The sequence below is a fragment of the Callospermophilus lateralis genome, chromosome 19 (assembly GCF_048772815.1).
Source record: "Callospermophilus lateralis isolate mCalLat2 chromosome 19, mCalLat2.hap1, whole genome shotgun sequence".
NCBI classification, from domain to species: Eukaryota; Metazoa; Chordata; class Mammalia; order Rodentia; family Sciuridae; genus Callospermophilus; species Callospermophilus lateralis.
In genome coordinates this window covers 15,151,784-15,165,869 of record NC_135323.1, presented here as the reverse complement: position 1 = coordinate 15,165,869, position 14,086 = coordinate 15,151,784, and positions in this window count along the sequence as shown.

The following is a 14,086-nucleotide window of genomic DNA, read 5'->3' as shown; positions in this document are numbered from 1 at the left end:
TGGAAAGACCTCCTCTGTTCTTGGATAGGCAAAATGAATGTACCAAAAGAACTATACAGATTCAATGTAATTCCTATCAAAATTCCAAAGATATTTTTTATGAAATTCATTTGGAAAAATAAGAGACTCAGAATAGCCAAAGCAGTCCTTAGTGAGAAAAGTGAATCAGGAGACGACATAATACCAGACCTAAAATTATACTATAGAGCTATAGTAACACTGGCACCAAAATAGGCAAGTTGACCAAATTAAACATAATATAAGACACAGAAACAAACCCACAAAAATATAATTATCTTATACTAGGCAGAGGCACCAAAAACATACATTGGAGAAGAGATAGCCTCTTCACCAAATGGGCCTGGGGAAACTGGAAATTCATATGAAGTAAAATGAAATTTAACCCCTCTTTTTCATCCTGCACACAACTCTGCTCAAAGTGGATCAAGGACTTGAATCTGTTTCTATTTCCCTTTTGTCTGATATTCTTCCTTAAGCAATTATTTTAGAGCTTTCCTTTAATTGGTTATCTATTTCATCTCTGTTCCTATGAAATATTTTTTGCTAGATATAGACTTCTGGGTTCACAGATTATTTATTTATTTATATTTTGGCACCAGGCATTGAACTGGTGGGTGGGTGCTTAGACTTCTGGGTTCACAGTATATATATATTCATATATTTGGCATCAGGGATTGAACTCAAGGGGGGTCATACTTAATCTGAGCCACATCCCCAGTCCTTTAAAAATTTTTTTGAGACAGAGTCTTGCTAAGTTCCTGAGACTGGCTTTGAACTTGCGATTCTCTTGCTTTGGTCTCCCAAGCTACTGAGATTATAGATGTGTACCACCATGCCCGGCCACAGATTTTTATAAACACTGAAAAATATTATTATTTCCTTCTGGCTCCCATCATTTGTGTTATGAAATTTAGTCAAAATGTCCTATAAGTAATAAATCATTTACTTTTCTCTGCTTTCAAAATATTTTGCTTCCATAGCTTGATTATGTTTTGGGGAGTAATTTTTTTGGTTTATTCTGCTTGAAATTCCATGAGTTTCTTGAATGTGTAGGTTTCTAATTTTTCCAAATTTGGAAATTTCCAAAAATTTTTATGTACTTCATTTTTTCCCTCTTCTTCTAGATCTTCCATCATAAAGATATTAGACATTTTGTTATTTCCCGACAGGTCCCTGGGGCTTCTGTTCCTCACCTCCATCTTTTTTCTTTCTTATTTGGATTGGACAGCTTTTATTTATCTACCTACAAATTCATTAACTCTTTCCTCTTTTATTCTTCTGCTATTGATTCCATCCAGTAAGGAGGATTTTTTTTAGGAATAAATGGTGAAATAAACTATAGATTCATTCATACAATGGGATATTTTATAGCAATTAAAATGAACAAAGGTAATAAAATCAATATGTACAAACTTGAGATTATAATGTTGAATGAAAAATAGCTGGTGGCAAATTATAAATTTAATGTTCAGTGACATATGTTAAAGACACACAAAAGTAATGTTGTATATTGTTTATGAAATCATACAAATATAACAAAAATGTGTATATAATATGTATATATTCAAAGACATCTTTTTTTTTTTTCTGGAGGAAGTGTGCAGAGAAGGGAAAAGAGAGAAGTGGGGCTTTTGCTATAACTAACGTTTTCTTTGTTGAAAATAATTTCGTACCAAGTAAAGCAAATAGTTAACCTGTACTGATTCTGGACTATAACTTCAAGGGCGTATGTTATTTCATAAACTTTAAGAGCTTTAACAGAGTAAATGTTCCTCAGTGACTATACTTACCTTAATGAATAGGAACAGAGTCATCAAGCTGATGGTAACCAAAAGTGTCAAGAAGGATGTGACAAAATCAGCACCCCAGAGTTGCCAGCGTGTCAGGCCCATTATTAGAAGGTAATCCTGTGGGAGACAGAATGCAGAGGTAACAGCAAACATATATAAACACATGAGCCAAATCTTTCTTGGATATCTTTTTAAAAAATTATTTTATTATAATATTTACTACAATAAATGTTGTTTTGTACACATAGACATAAACTCAGATATACAACACATATACACAGCAAACCACAACCAATATGAAATAAGCCTTATGAAGCCATTACATTTGAGATAGAATTGTTCATGGGTTTTGACCAAGTGAAATCACAACTGTCTTAGTTTATTCAAAATCTAGTATCATCTCAAAAAAAACAGGAAGAAGCCCTTTTTCCTAAACATAAATCCCGTTCATTCCTAAATGCAATTATTAAATTGTACATTAAATTAAGCATTATATAAGCAATAACTGCATGAGAAACTGTTAAAAATGTCTATGAGAGAAATTTCTACTTTTTCTCTTTTCTTTCCTATCAGCCCCCATCACCAGCTTTTGCTTGGGATTCCATTTATCTTATGATGCATCATCACCAGCACATTTTTTCTTACAGTTTTAGATGAATACAATGCCTTTATTTTGTTTATTTATATGCAGTGCTGAGGATCAAACCCAGTGCCCCACACATGCTAGACAAGCACTCTACCACTAAGCCACAACCCTAGCCCCCCAGCACCTTATTTATATTCTATGTGTAGAAAATCTATCAGATACAACTGCTACATTTCTAAGTAAATATGATACCTCAAGAAATATGATAAAATGTGGCCAATGAGTTTACTTTCATTACAATTTCAATTAGTAAAAAAAATGCTTAATAGCAGGCCACTTCTAGAAAAGGGAAGCCCATGGAAGGTATAATAGTGACTGAACTGGAAACATTCTTCAGAAACACATAAATGAATACATGTGGAATTTCTAATTACAATAAAGCAGGATCAAATACAGCCTAAATTACCTGCGGTGACAATCAGTAACATTGATAGCTGAGAAAAAAACACTGCTGGTTGAGTTAAAAAGAGATGCTTCCTGGGCTGGGGATGTGGCTCAAGCAGTGGCATGCATGCGGCCCGGGTTCAATCCTCAGCACCACATACAAACAAAGATGTTGTGTCCGCCGAAAACTAAAAAATATTAAAAAAATTCTCTCTCTCTCTTTAAAAAAAAAAGAGAGATGCTTCCCTTGGAATAACAAGCAGGTTACGCAGTGTACTTGAACTGTTACATTAATGTGTATTAACTATCATTTTGAATTGAAGCATGAATACTAATCTTTGCTCATTTATATTGTGGTAATAAAGAAGGGAAATTAATGGTTAATGAAAAACAACAACAATAACAAAAACTCCAGCATCATTGCTTTCCCAGTGAAAAACTAGGAAAATTAGACCATTCTTACATGTAGTAATGGAGTAATTTGTGGTATATTATTACACTGGAATATTATGCAAGAGAAAAAAAATGAATGAAAATGCATCCAATATGTATCAATCTCACAAACATTAAATGACAAGAGCAAATAGAATAATATATGATACTTATAAAATTAAGTAATATGTTATTTGGAGATACATGCATCTGTGGTGAAAACATGAAGAAAAGCAAAACAATTACATGAAATTCTCCAAAGGTATTGATAATATTAGTGTCTTATAAACTACATATATATGTACACTATTTTGTATGCAATTTTTAACTCAAAAAGAAGTGAAAAAGCAATACATGTGGCTCAGAATGGGGATGCCAAAGTCATGGTTAAACTGTTCTAGGAAGACAGGATCTAATAAAAAATATTTCACAAATTTTGTTCATCTTCTTGGGGAACATATTAAAAATTAAACAAAAATCATGACTGTATTCTTCTACAGAATCTATAATCCAATCTTTTTTAATGGTTTGGAACGTTATCTAAAATGATGGCAATTAAAATAATCACAAAAAGTAGGGAGACAGCCATGAAAAAACTGAAAAAGGGTTTTCAATTTTTTGGCGAAGAATGAGAAGTCCAAAAGGTGACAAATGAAACAACTGAGGCAAATATGGACTCCTATACCAAATCCTGCAATAATATATTTTAGCCAATTGACCAAACTGTGAGTTTCTCTAAATGTCTTTCTTCCTCTTTACTCATAATCAGTTACTAAGTTCTTTCAGTTTTTAAAATACCTTTTAATCTGTTATCAGTTTAACTTCACCAGCATCTTCTCTTATTGCCATCTTTCAATTCCTGAATGACATTTAAAAATGTAAATTTAATCATGCCATTTCCTTACTCAAAAATCTTTTAGTAGTATCCCATAATTCTTAGGAAAAACCCAGTATCATTAACCTGTAGTATAAAACCTTGCTTTATTGTAATCTTGTGTGGCTATTTTCTTGCCTCTGTGATTCTGCCTTCTTTCAGATCTTTGGGTACCCCATAATTCCTTCATTTCTCATAACCCTGGAACAACCACCGTTTGTTTAGAGAAGAGCTTTAAAATATCTTCCTTCTCCCTTTGTACCTAGGGATATAATAAATTCCATGACTTTACTGAATCCTTTATTCAAGCAAAAAGCTGGAAAATCTGTTCTTTAATTAACATTAGTTTTCTCCTTCAAGTTCAGGACTGTCTACATGGGAATTTTTGGATCTGGGAAGAAGACATATCACAGACTCACATAATTTAAATATACCTGAAAGATAAGAATTATCTTTATACCTTCTTTGTAATTACTGTAGCAAGTGAACTAATTTGAGGTTCAAACAAGATAACTTGCTTAAGAGCACACAGCATTAAAACTTAGGCAATGCCAGCATTCAAAATTGAATCTATTTTATTCCTGAGTGTCCATCCATTAAAGTATATTCTTACACTCTAGGGTAAAATCACCTCATGGGGAAATTTTCTAAAGAAACAGAGCACACAAACTTGTAGAGCTTAAGTAACAATTTAAGGAATGAAATTATGAAATTATGATGGCATTAATAAGAATTTTAGAAGGTCTATAGGTCAAGTAAACCAATTTAAAATGTGAGAAAATGAATTCAATCTAGGAATAAACTTTAACAATAAAAAGTCAGCATTATATAACTTCAAATAGTAAAAATTCCAGAAGAGTTGGATTAAGATAGTTATAGTAGGACCTGTAATGGGCTGAACTACCTTTATTGTTGTTTTAGTAACATGTTAGGGGTTACCTTTAATTTTGTTTCCTTTTCCTGAACATTGGTATGGAGTATGGTGAGTACAGTTAATGAGAAGGTAAATAAGATCATTGGGGGCCATACATGACTGAGGTATGTAAGAAAGCTGTCATCAAGGAAAGCTGGAAATGGAAATCATTTTGCAAAAACATTAGTGTATTCAAGAATTGCTGCTGATTCTTCTTTTGCATGATACTTCATGATGGCTTTGTCTACAGCATGTTGCACAGCCAGAAATCCTTCTCTGATACATCCTGAATGTGAAGCAAAAGGCATCTAGCAAAACAGTGACACTCCACAGGTATAAAGCAACTGGCAATATAAACAGATCAATGTTTTCAAACACTGAATAATTAGAATAGTGAGGTATTGCTATCACCTCCACTGTCAGTCACCTTCATCCCTATTAATGCCTAAAACTGGGCTTTGAACTTCTTAATTAGTTAACTACATCTGCTTCCCAATCCATGCGTTTCTCCAAAATTTGCTTTGTACAAATATTCAACTATTGCATGCAAATTTTATTTAAATGATCCCTGTAAACTTGAAGGAAAATATGAATAATGGAATAACTTCCAAACCATAGCTAAAATGACTGTCTTACTATTTTACTACAGCATATTTACAAATATTAATCTATATTAGCCTTTTTGAAATCTCACAAAATTTATGTTAGCCCTTTCCTAAAATTACAAGGTTCCCTAAAAATTTTTTTTCTTCTGTTGAGGACTAAATAACAAGGAAAAAGCAGCCTCTGTAAAGCCTATTATCATTGCTAATTGTAAAAACTAGGCCCATTTTCTTTAGTAGGGATTTTTAAACTTGTCTCTATCATTATATGAGTATAAGAATGTATTGGGTTTACAGTTTTCTGCAATACAGAATTTTTTTAAAAATTTTTTTTAGTTGTATGTAGACATGTCTTTATTTATTTTTATGCAGTGCTGAGGATTGAACTGAGTGCCTCACACATGCTAGGCAAGCGCTCTACCACTGAGCTACAACTCCAGCCCTTAGCCCTGTTCTTTATGGTGCTACAGTGAAGTATATTACATATATTACATTTTATACTTATTGACTCAACAGTGATTTTATAGAGAAAGAATTTTAAGGGAGAGAATTCTAAACAAGCTAAGAACAAGTTTTCTTTTTGGTCTATGCCATTTTCATGTGAATTTATCTAAAATATTTCACTATCTCTCATCCCTGAAGATTTTTCCTGACACTAGAGGAAGGATTGTGACAGTGGCAGCCATTTAAACATGGATCACACATAAATTGGCTATCAAAACTGAGCACTGCTTCTGCTTCTGTAGAAAATGACATTACTGTCTTGTTGCTCTCAAGGTTTTATAGGTACATTAAATTTTTCTTTAAACTTATACTTGTGAGTTGGCTGCTGTGGTGCATGTCTGTAATTCCAGCAATTTAGGAGACTGAGGCAGGAGGGTCTTAAGTTACAGGCCAGCCTCACAACTTAGTAAGAACCTGTCTCAAAATAAAAAATAAAAAGGAGCAGGAATGTAGCCCAGTGGTAAAGTGTGCCTGGTTAAATCCTCAGTATCAAAAACAAAACCAAACAAAAAAACCTATCACCAACAACTACTTAGATTAGCCTTGCTTCTCTTGCTTTCTTCACCAAGCACCATCAAAAATACCTGGGAGAATTTGGAAATGGAGGCTCTCAAGGCCCCGTCTAAGATTATTCAATCAGTTTAAGCCATTTAAATAAAAATACAAGGTATTATTAATAATGAAACCCCCCCAAACTGCTCTAAATAAAATAATAGAATAAAATAATAAAAAGAATAAAATTTGATAAGAAGATTGGGGATGTAGGTCAAATGTAAGCTCTGGCCTACCCTGGCATAAAACCCTGGGTTCAATTGCCAGCACCACACACACACACACACACACAAACACAGAGAATTGTTCTAGACCTGAAACACTACTATTCAATAGAAATATAATGTAAGCTACATATGTAGTTTTAAGTACTCTGGTTGTCATGTAAAATATGAAACAGTCAAAATTAATTTTAATATCTTTAAATTCATCCAATAAAAAGTGTGAGATATAAAATTAATAAGATATTTCATATTTTTGTCACACAAAATATTGAGAACCTGGTGTATATTTTACACTTATAACACATCTCAATTCATATTAGCTACATTTTTTAGATTTCCTTTTTTAAAAAAATTTGTTCTTTTTGGATGCACTTGACAGCAGAATTTATTTTGACACATTATGCACACATGGAGTACAACTTCTTATTCTTCTGGTTGTACAGATGTATCCCTATATGAACATACTCCTATATGTCCAGTTCATTCTACTCTTTCCTATTCCCATTCCCTCTCCTTATCCTTCATTCCTTTTTGTCTAATCCAAAGTATTTATATTCTTCCCAACTCACCTACCCACCCATTATTGTGAGTTAGCATCCATGTATCAGGGAGAATATTTGGCCTTTGTTTTTTTGGGATAGGTTTATTTCACTTAGCATGATATTCTCTAGTTCTATCCATTTACCAGCAAATGCCATTAAATTTCATTTCTCTCTTTTTTTTAATTGGGTACTAGAGCTTGAACTCAGGTGCACTCAACCACTGAGCCACATCCACAGCCCTATTTTGTATTTATTTAGAGACAGTGTCTTAGCACCTTGCTTTTGCTGAGGCTGGCTTTGAACTTGTGATCCTCCTGTCTCAGCCTCTCGAGCTGCTGGGATTACAGGAATGTGCCACCACACCCGACATAAAATTTCATTTCTCTTTATGGCTAAGTAATATTCCATTGTGTACACATACCATTTTCTTTATCCATTCATCTGTTGGAGGGCACGTAGGCTGGTTCTATAATTTCATGCTAGCTACATTTTATAGTGTTTAATAATACTTGTATACCACTTTCACCATACTGACCAATTTATCACTTCCAGATAAAAGCAGTAGGTGATGTGACTTATGGACAGCTTTATATAAAAGTAGTAATATGATCCAATCCAGAAATTAGAACCTTTGTTTTCAACCACCAAATCAATAAAAGCTACATGTCTTGAATATATCTAGAATATTTTACTAGTTCTCAGAATGGCTGTCTTCTAGAAGCAAATTTTCTTCTTGGACCTTGACTCAAACTTTGAATCTTTTATACACACATACACACACACAAACACATGCACACATATATAAATGTGTATAATCAATCTAAATTAATATCAATAAACAATTCCAAAATTATCTAAAGAGATTTCTTTGTGGCTTGAAAAAAAAGTAACAATACAGAAGATGTTTTTAATTAACAGACTCAAGTCTACTCACCAGGAGTGCCCCCATCAGGCTCTAATGGGTTCCTGGGCCTTTGTGAGAGGTAAATTGGGAAGAGATGACCTGTGCACCAGCTATGATCCTCCTTTGGAATCACCAGAAGTCTTGTAGGTCATGAGGTGTTTCTCAATAAATAACTAAAACGCAAGTGGTACCTAACAGCCAATTAAAAATATTGCATTCCATAACTAAGTGATATTTAACTCTGGGATGCAACATACACAAGTAATTTAATGTGACATACTATATTAATAGAATGAAGGATAAAAATTAACCATTTTAATAGATGGAGAAAAAAATTGGTTAAATTCAACAATGTTTCCATGACAGGAACTCCCAGTAGGTATAGAAGGAATTTACCTTAACATGATAAAAGCCACATACAAAAAACCCAAGACTAACATCATACTCAATGGTGATAAACAAATTTTCTCCTCTAAGATCAGAAACAAAGCAAGAATTCCCATTCTCTTCCAATCAAAGAACATAGGCAAAGTCAATCCACAGATGAATGAAGCAGAAAAATGTAGTATATACATATACAATGGAATATTATTCATCCTTAAAGAAGAAAATTTCACTATTCATGACAATAAGGATAAACCTAGAGAATATTATGATAAATGAAATAAACACTTTACCATTACAGTTATATTAGGTACCTAAAATAGTTCTGGGGTGAAGAGGAACTAAGGAGTCATCATTTAACAGGTGTAAGTTTCAGATCTTCAAGGTGAATAAATTCTATGTATCTACTGTACAACATTGTGTCTACAGTCAATAATACTATGGAAAGAAAGTCAACCCAGAATTTTTTACTATGTGAAAATATTCTTCAAAAATGACATTTTCAGATAAACTAAAGCTAAGAAAATTGATAACTAGAAGACCTAAGGAAATTTGAAGGGAAATGACATCAGATGGCAATATATATGAAAGATAAAGAACTCTAGAAATGGAACAATGAAAATAATAGTAAAGATTATTTCCAGATTAAATAAGGACTTAAATGTCAAAAGCACAACTTTAAAAAATTTGAAAGAAAATAAAAATCTCATTTACTCTTGAATAAGAGTTCTTAAGACATAAAAAATAACAGAAAACTCTTATTTAAAATATGTATTTTGAAACATATAAGTTGATAAAAAAAGCAAATAATCCAAAATAAAAATAGGCCAAGGACATTCTGAAAGACAATTCACAGCAACATAAAGTATGCATGGCTAGTATGTGTGAGAAAGATATGAAACCTCATTATTAAGTAGGAAAATGCAAATTAAGGCCAAAGTTACATATTACACCTACTTGAGTAAGATATATGGTAACAACAGCAGTTGAATACTTCCATACCTTATGAACTATAATTGTATTTCTGGGTATAGCTATCCAAGAGAAACTCAATACACCTGTAGAAGCATACTAGAAGACATTACTAAGAAAATTCTGACAAATTAGAAGAACCCCAAACTGGAAAAATCTTAGATACTTTGATACTGATAGGAGAATGGATAGTGATAGTGATATATCTTAATAAATAAATTATTACAACCATAAAAAGGTAAAGTTATAGCTATATTTAACAACATCAATGAATGAATATCAGAAATTTCTGGCTACGTTTAAAAGTGACTACATAAAGGTACCTATTTTTTAAGAGTTCAAAAATAAGAAAAAAACATACATTAATTGGAAATAGATATAAAAAAGCTAAGAAGGGGAAAATATAATTTATCATCAGTACCTAGATATGAAATAACAAAACATAAACAGAATCTGTGGTTATAAAACTATAGTTGTAGAACATCGATAAACTAGAAATGAACAAATCAAACCCCAAATTAGTAGATCAGAGGAGACAAAAGTAAGGTTGCAAAACATTCAAATGATCAATACAACAAAACCTGTTTTTTTGAAAAGATACTGACAAAAGTTTTTGCTAGACTAAGAAGAGAGAAGACACAATTAGTGATGAAAAGTGAGAAATTAACAATTGATACCATTAAAATACAAAGGATCATGAAGAAGTATATGCGAACAAATTGGAAAATCTAGAAGAAATGGTTAAGTTACGAGACATATTCAACATATCAAGACTGAAATAAGCTATATATGCTAAACCCAAGGCCAACATCATTCTAAATTGAGAAAAACTGAAAGCATTCCCTTTAAAAATTGGAACAAGACAGGGATGCCCTCTTTCACCACTCCTATTCAAAATAGTCCTTGAAACCCTAGGCAGAGCAATCAAACAAAAGAAAGAAATTAAAGAGATATGAATATGAAAAGAAGTTACAAAGAATACAAGTAATGCTAATTGTTGGTGAGGATGTGGGGAGAAAGGTACTCTTATTGTTGGTGGGACTGCAAATGGTGCAACACTCTGGAAAGAAGAATGGAGATTCCCCAGAAAACTTGGAATGGAACCACCATTTGATCCAAATATCCCACCCAAAGGATTTTTTTAAAAATACTTTTTTAGTTGTAGTTGGACACAATGCCTTTATTTTATTTATTTTTATGGGGTGCTGAGGATTGAACTCAGGGCCTTGCACATGCTGGACAAGTGTTCTACCACTGAGCCACAACCCCAGCCCTGCACCCAAAGGATTTAAAATCAGCATACTACAGAGACATCGTCACATCATGTTTATAGCAAGTGAACTCACAACAGTCAAGTATGGAAACAACCTAGGTTTCCTTCAATGGATGAATGCTATATATACACTATAAAATATTACTTACATAAAGAAGAATGAAATTATGGCATTTGCAGTAAATGGATGGTACTAGAGAATATCATGCTAAGTGAAATAAGCCAATCCCCAAAAATCCAAAGGCCAAATGTTTTCACTGATTTGTGGATATTAACCCATGACAAGCGGGGTTGGGGATGGGAAGAACAGAAGTCCATTGGAGTAGACAAAGAGAAACAAGGGAAAGGAAGAGAAGGGGAACAGGAAAGACAGTAGAATTAACTGGACATTTCCTAGCCTTGTATTTGTATATACGACCAGGGTAACTTGGCATCATGTACAACCATAAGAGTGGAATCATAAATAGAAAGGTATATATTATGCCAAAGTACATTCTACTGTCACACTGTCTTGACAACATGATGGTCCAGCAGGGGGAGAGCCCCACCCTCAGGTAGGGAACTGCCACTCTCCGAATTGAGGATGATTTGTATGGGCTTAGGGTGAGGGGCAGGGGTGCAGGTGTGTGCACTGTAGCATGCCAATGCTGGCAGAGAGCTTGCTGGTTCCCTGGGTTGCATAATTCATAAATGAATTGGGTACTCTGCCTATGGATAACTTAAAAAAAAAAATCTAAACAGACCACTAAGTTAAAAAAAGAGAGAGATTAAATATCAGAAGTCTCCCATCAAAGGAAAATTTCACTGTTGAATCCTACCAAACATTTAAAGATTTCTTATGTTTTAAAGAAATTGAAGAGAATTCTTTCAAATTCATTTTATGAGGCCATCATTTCTGACACAAAAAAGCAGATAAAGGCTACAGGAATAAAAAAAACTGTAGGCCATATTCCTATAAACATGCATTCAAAAATCTTCAACAGAATCCAACAGCAATTTTAAAAAATCGCATATCATGATCAAGTGGGAATTATTAAAGGGCTGGTTTAACATATCCAAAGCAAACACACAGTATGTCACATCAACAGAATGAAGGACAAATAAATTCAGAAAAAAACATCTGATAAAGTTCAATGTCCCTTCATGATTAAACTTTTCAACATATGAGTCACAAGAAATATACCACCACACAGTAAAAGTCAGATATAACTAACCCACAGCTAACAATATACTCAATGGGGAAAAGTTGAAAGTTTTTCCTCTAAGATCTGGAACAAGACAAGGATGCCTACTTTATCACTCTATTCCATGTAGTACTGTAAGTTCTAGCCAGAGTCAGCCAGACAAGAGAAGGAAATAAAGAACGTCAGCATCCAATTTGAAAAAGGAGGAAGTCTAATTGTTCCTGTTTGCCGATGAATGTATGATATAAATGTGTACATATAGAGATAGATAAATAGGTAGGTAATATATATAATCAATATATAACCCAAGACCTTCTATGCTCATGGATTGGAAGACTTAATAGATAAAAATGTTCATACTGGGCTGGAATTGTAGCTCACAGGTAGAGGGCTTGCCTAGCATGTGGGAGACACTGGGTTTGAATCTCAGCATCACATATAAATAAATAAATAAAATAAAGGTCTATCAACAGCTAAAATATATTAAAAAATGTTCATACTACCCAACATGATCCAAGTATTCAATGTGCAGTCCCTTTCAACATATCAAAACCAGCCAGGTTTGGTGGCACATGCCTGTAATACCAGTGGCTCAGGAGGCTAAGGTGGGAGGATTGCAAGTTCAAGGCCACCCTCAGCAACTTAGTGAGTCCCTGTCTCAAAAAGATAAAAAGATCTGGGGATGTGGCTTGGTAGTTAAGTGCCCTTGGGTTCAATTCCCAATATCCAACAACAACAACAAAACTCAAGATTTTTTTTCAGAGTTAGTAAAAATCTGTCCTAAAATTTATATGGAATTGTGAGAGACATGAATAGCTAAAACAAACTGAAAAGGAAGAACAAAGTAAGATGACTCAAATTTCCTGATTGCAAAACTTAGTGCAAAACTACACTAATCAAAATGTATGGTACTGGCATAAAGACAAACATATAAACAAATGGAATAAAATAAAGATCCCAGAAATAAACTGACTACATTTTATGTCAAAGATATACAAATGGCCAATAAGTACATGAAAAAGGTGCTCAACATCACTAGTTATTAAGGAAATGCAAATAAAAATCACAATAAGATACCACTTCACATCTATTAGGTGGTTATTATAACAAAAATAAATACCAGAAAACAACTGTTAGCAAGGATTTAAGAGAAATTGAAACTCTTAAGCATTGTTAATCAGAATGTAAAACAGTATGACAGTTCCTCAAAAACTAAGTGATTCAGCATATGAAATCATACTGTATGATTCAGGAATGTCACTTCTATGTATATTCCCCAAAGAACTGAAAGCAGGGATTTGAACAGATATTTGCACACCCATATTCTTTTTATCACTATTATTCATAATGCCCCAAAAGTAGAAACAAATGTTCACTAACAGATAAACTGACAGAATGTGATACACAAATGCAGGGAAATATTAAGCTTTAAAAAGGTATTAAAATCTGATTATAAACCACAATATAAATGAAATAAACCTGTAACAAATGGACAAACAATTCCACTTACTTGAAGTACCAAACTCAGAGAGACTTTTGTTTTCTAGCAGAACAGTGACTACCGGGGCGGGGGGGGGGGGGGTTTAGAAGATAGGGAATGAGGACAAAGTTCTGGAGAGGGTGAAGTTTGCACAACAATATGAATGTACTTAAGGCCACCACCCTGTACATTTGAAAAATTTTTAAATGATAAAATTTTTAAATGTGTATCACAAAAAAGGAAATGTCAGTAAGGAGGAAAGTTATTTTTACTTTGAAAATATACTTTTAATTTATGACTTACCATCTCTGAAGCAATGTACCATATTTGTGAAGATAAGAAATATAAACTAAGACAGTATAATCTAGTGGGAACACAGAAAACTTCAACAGAATGAGGAGGGAG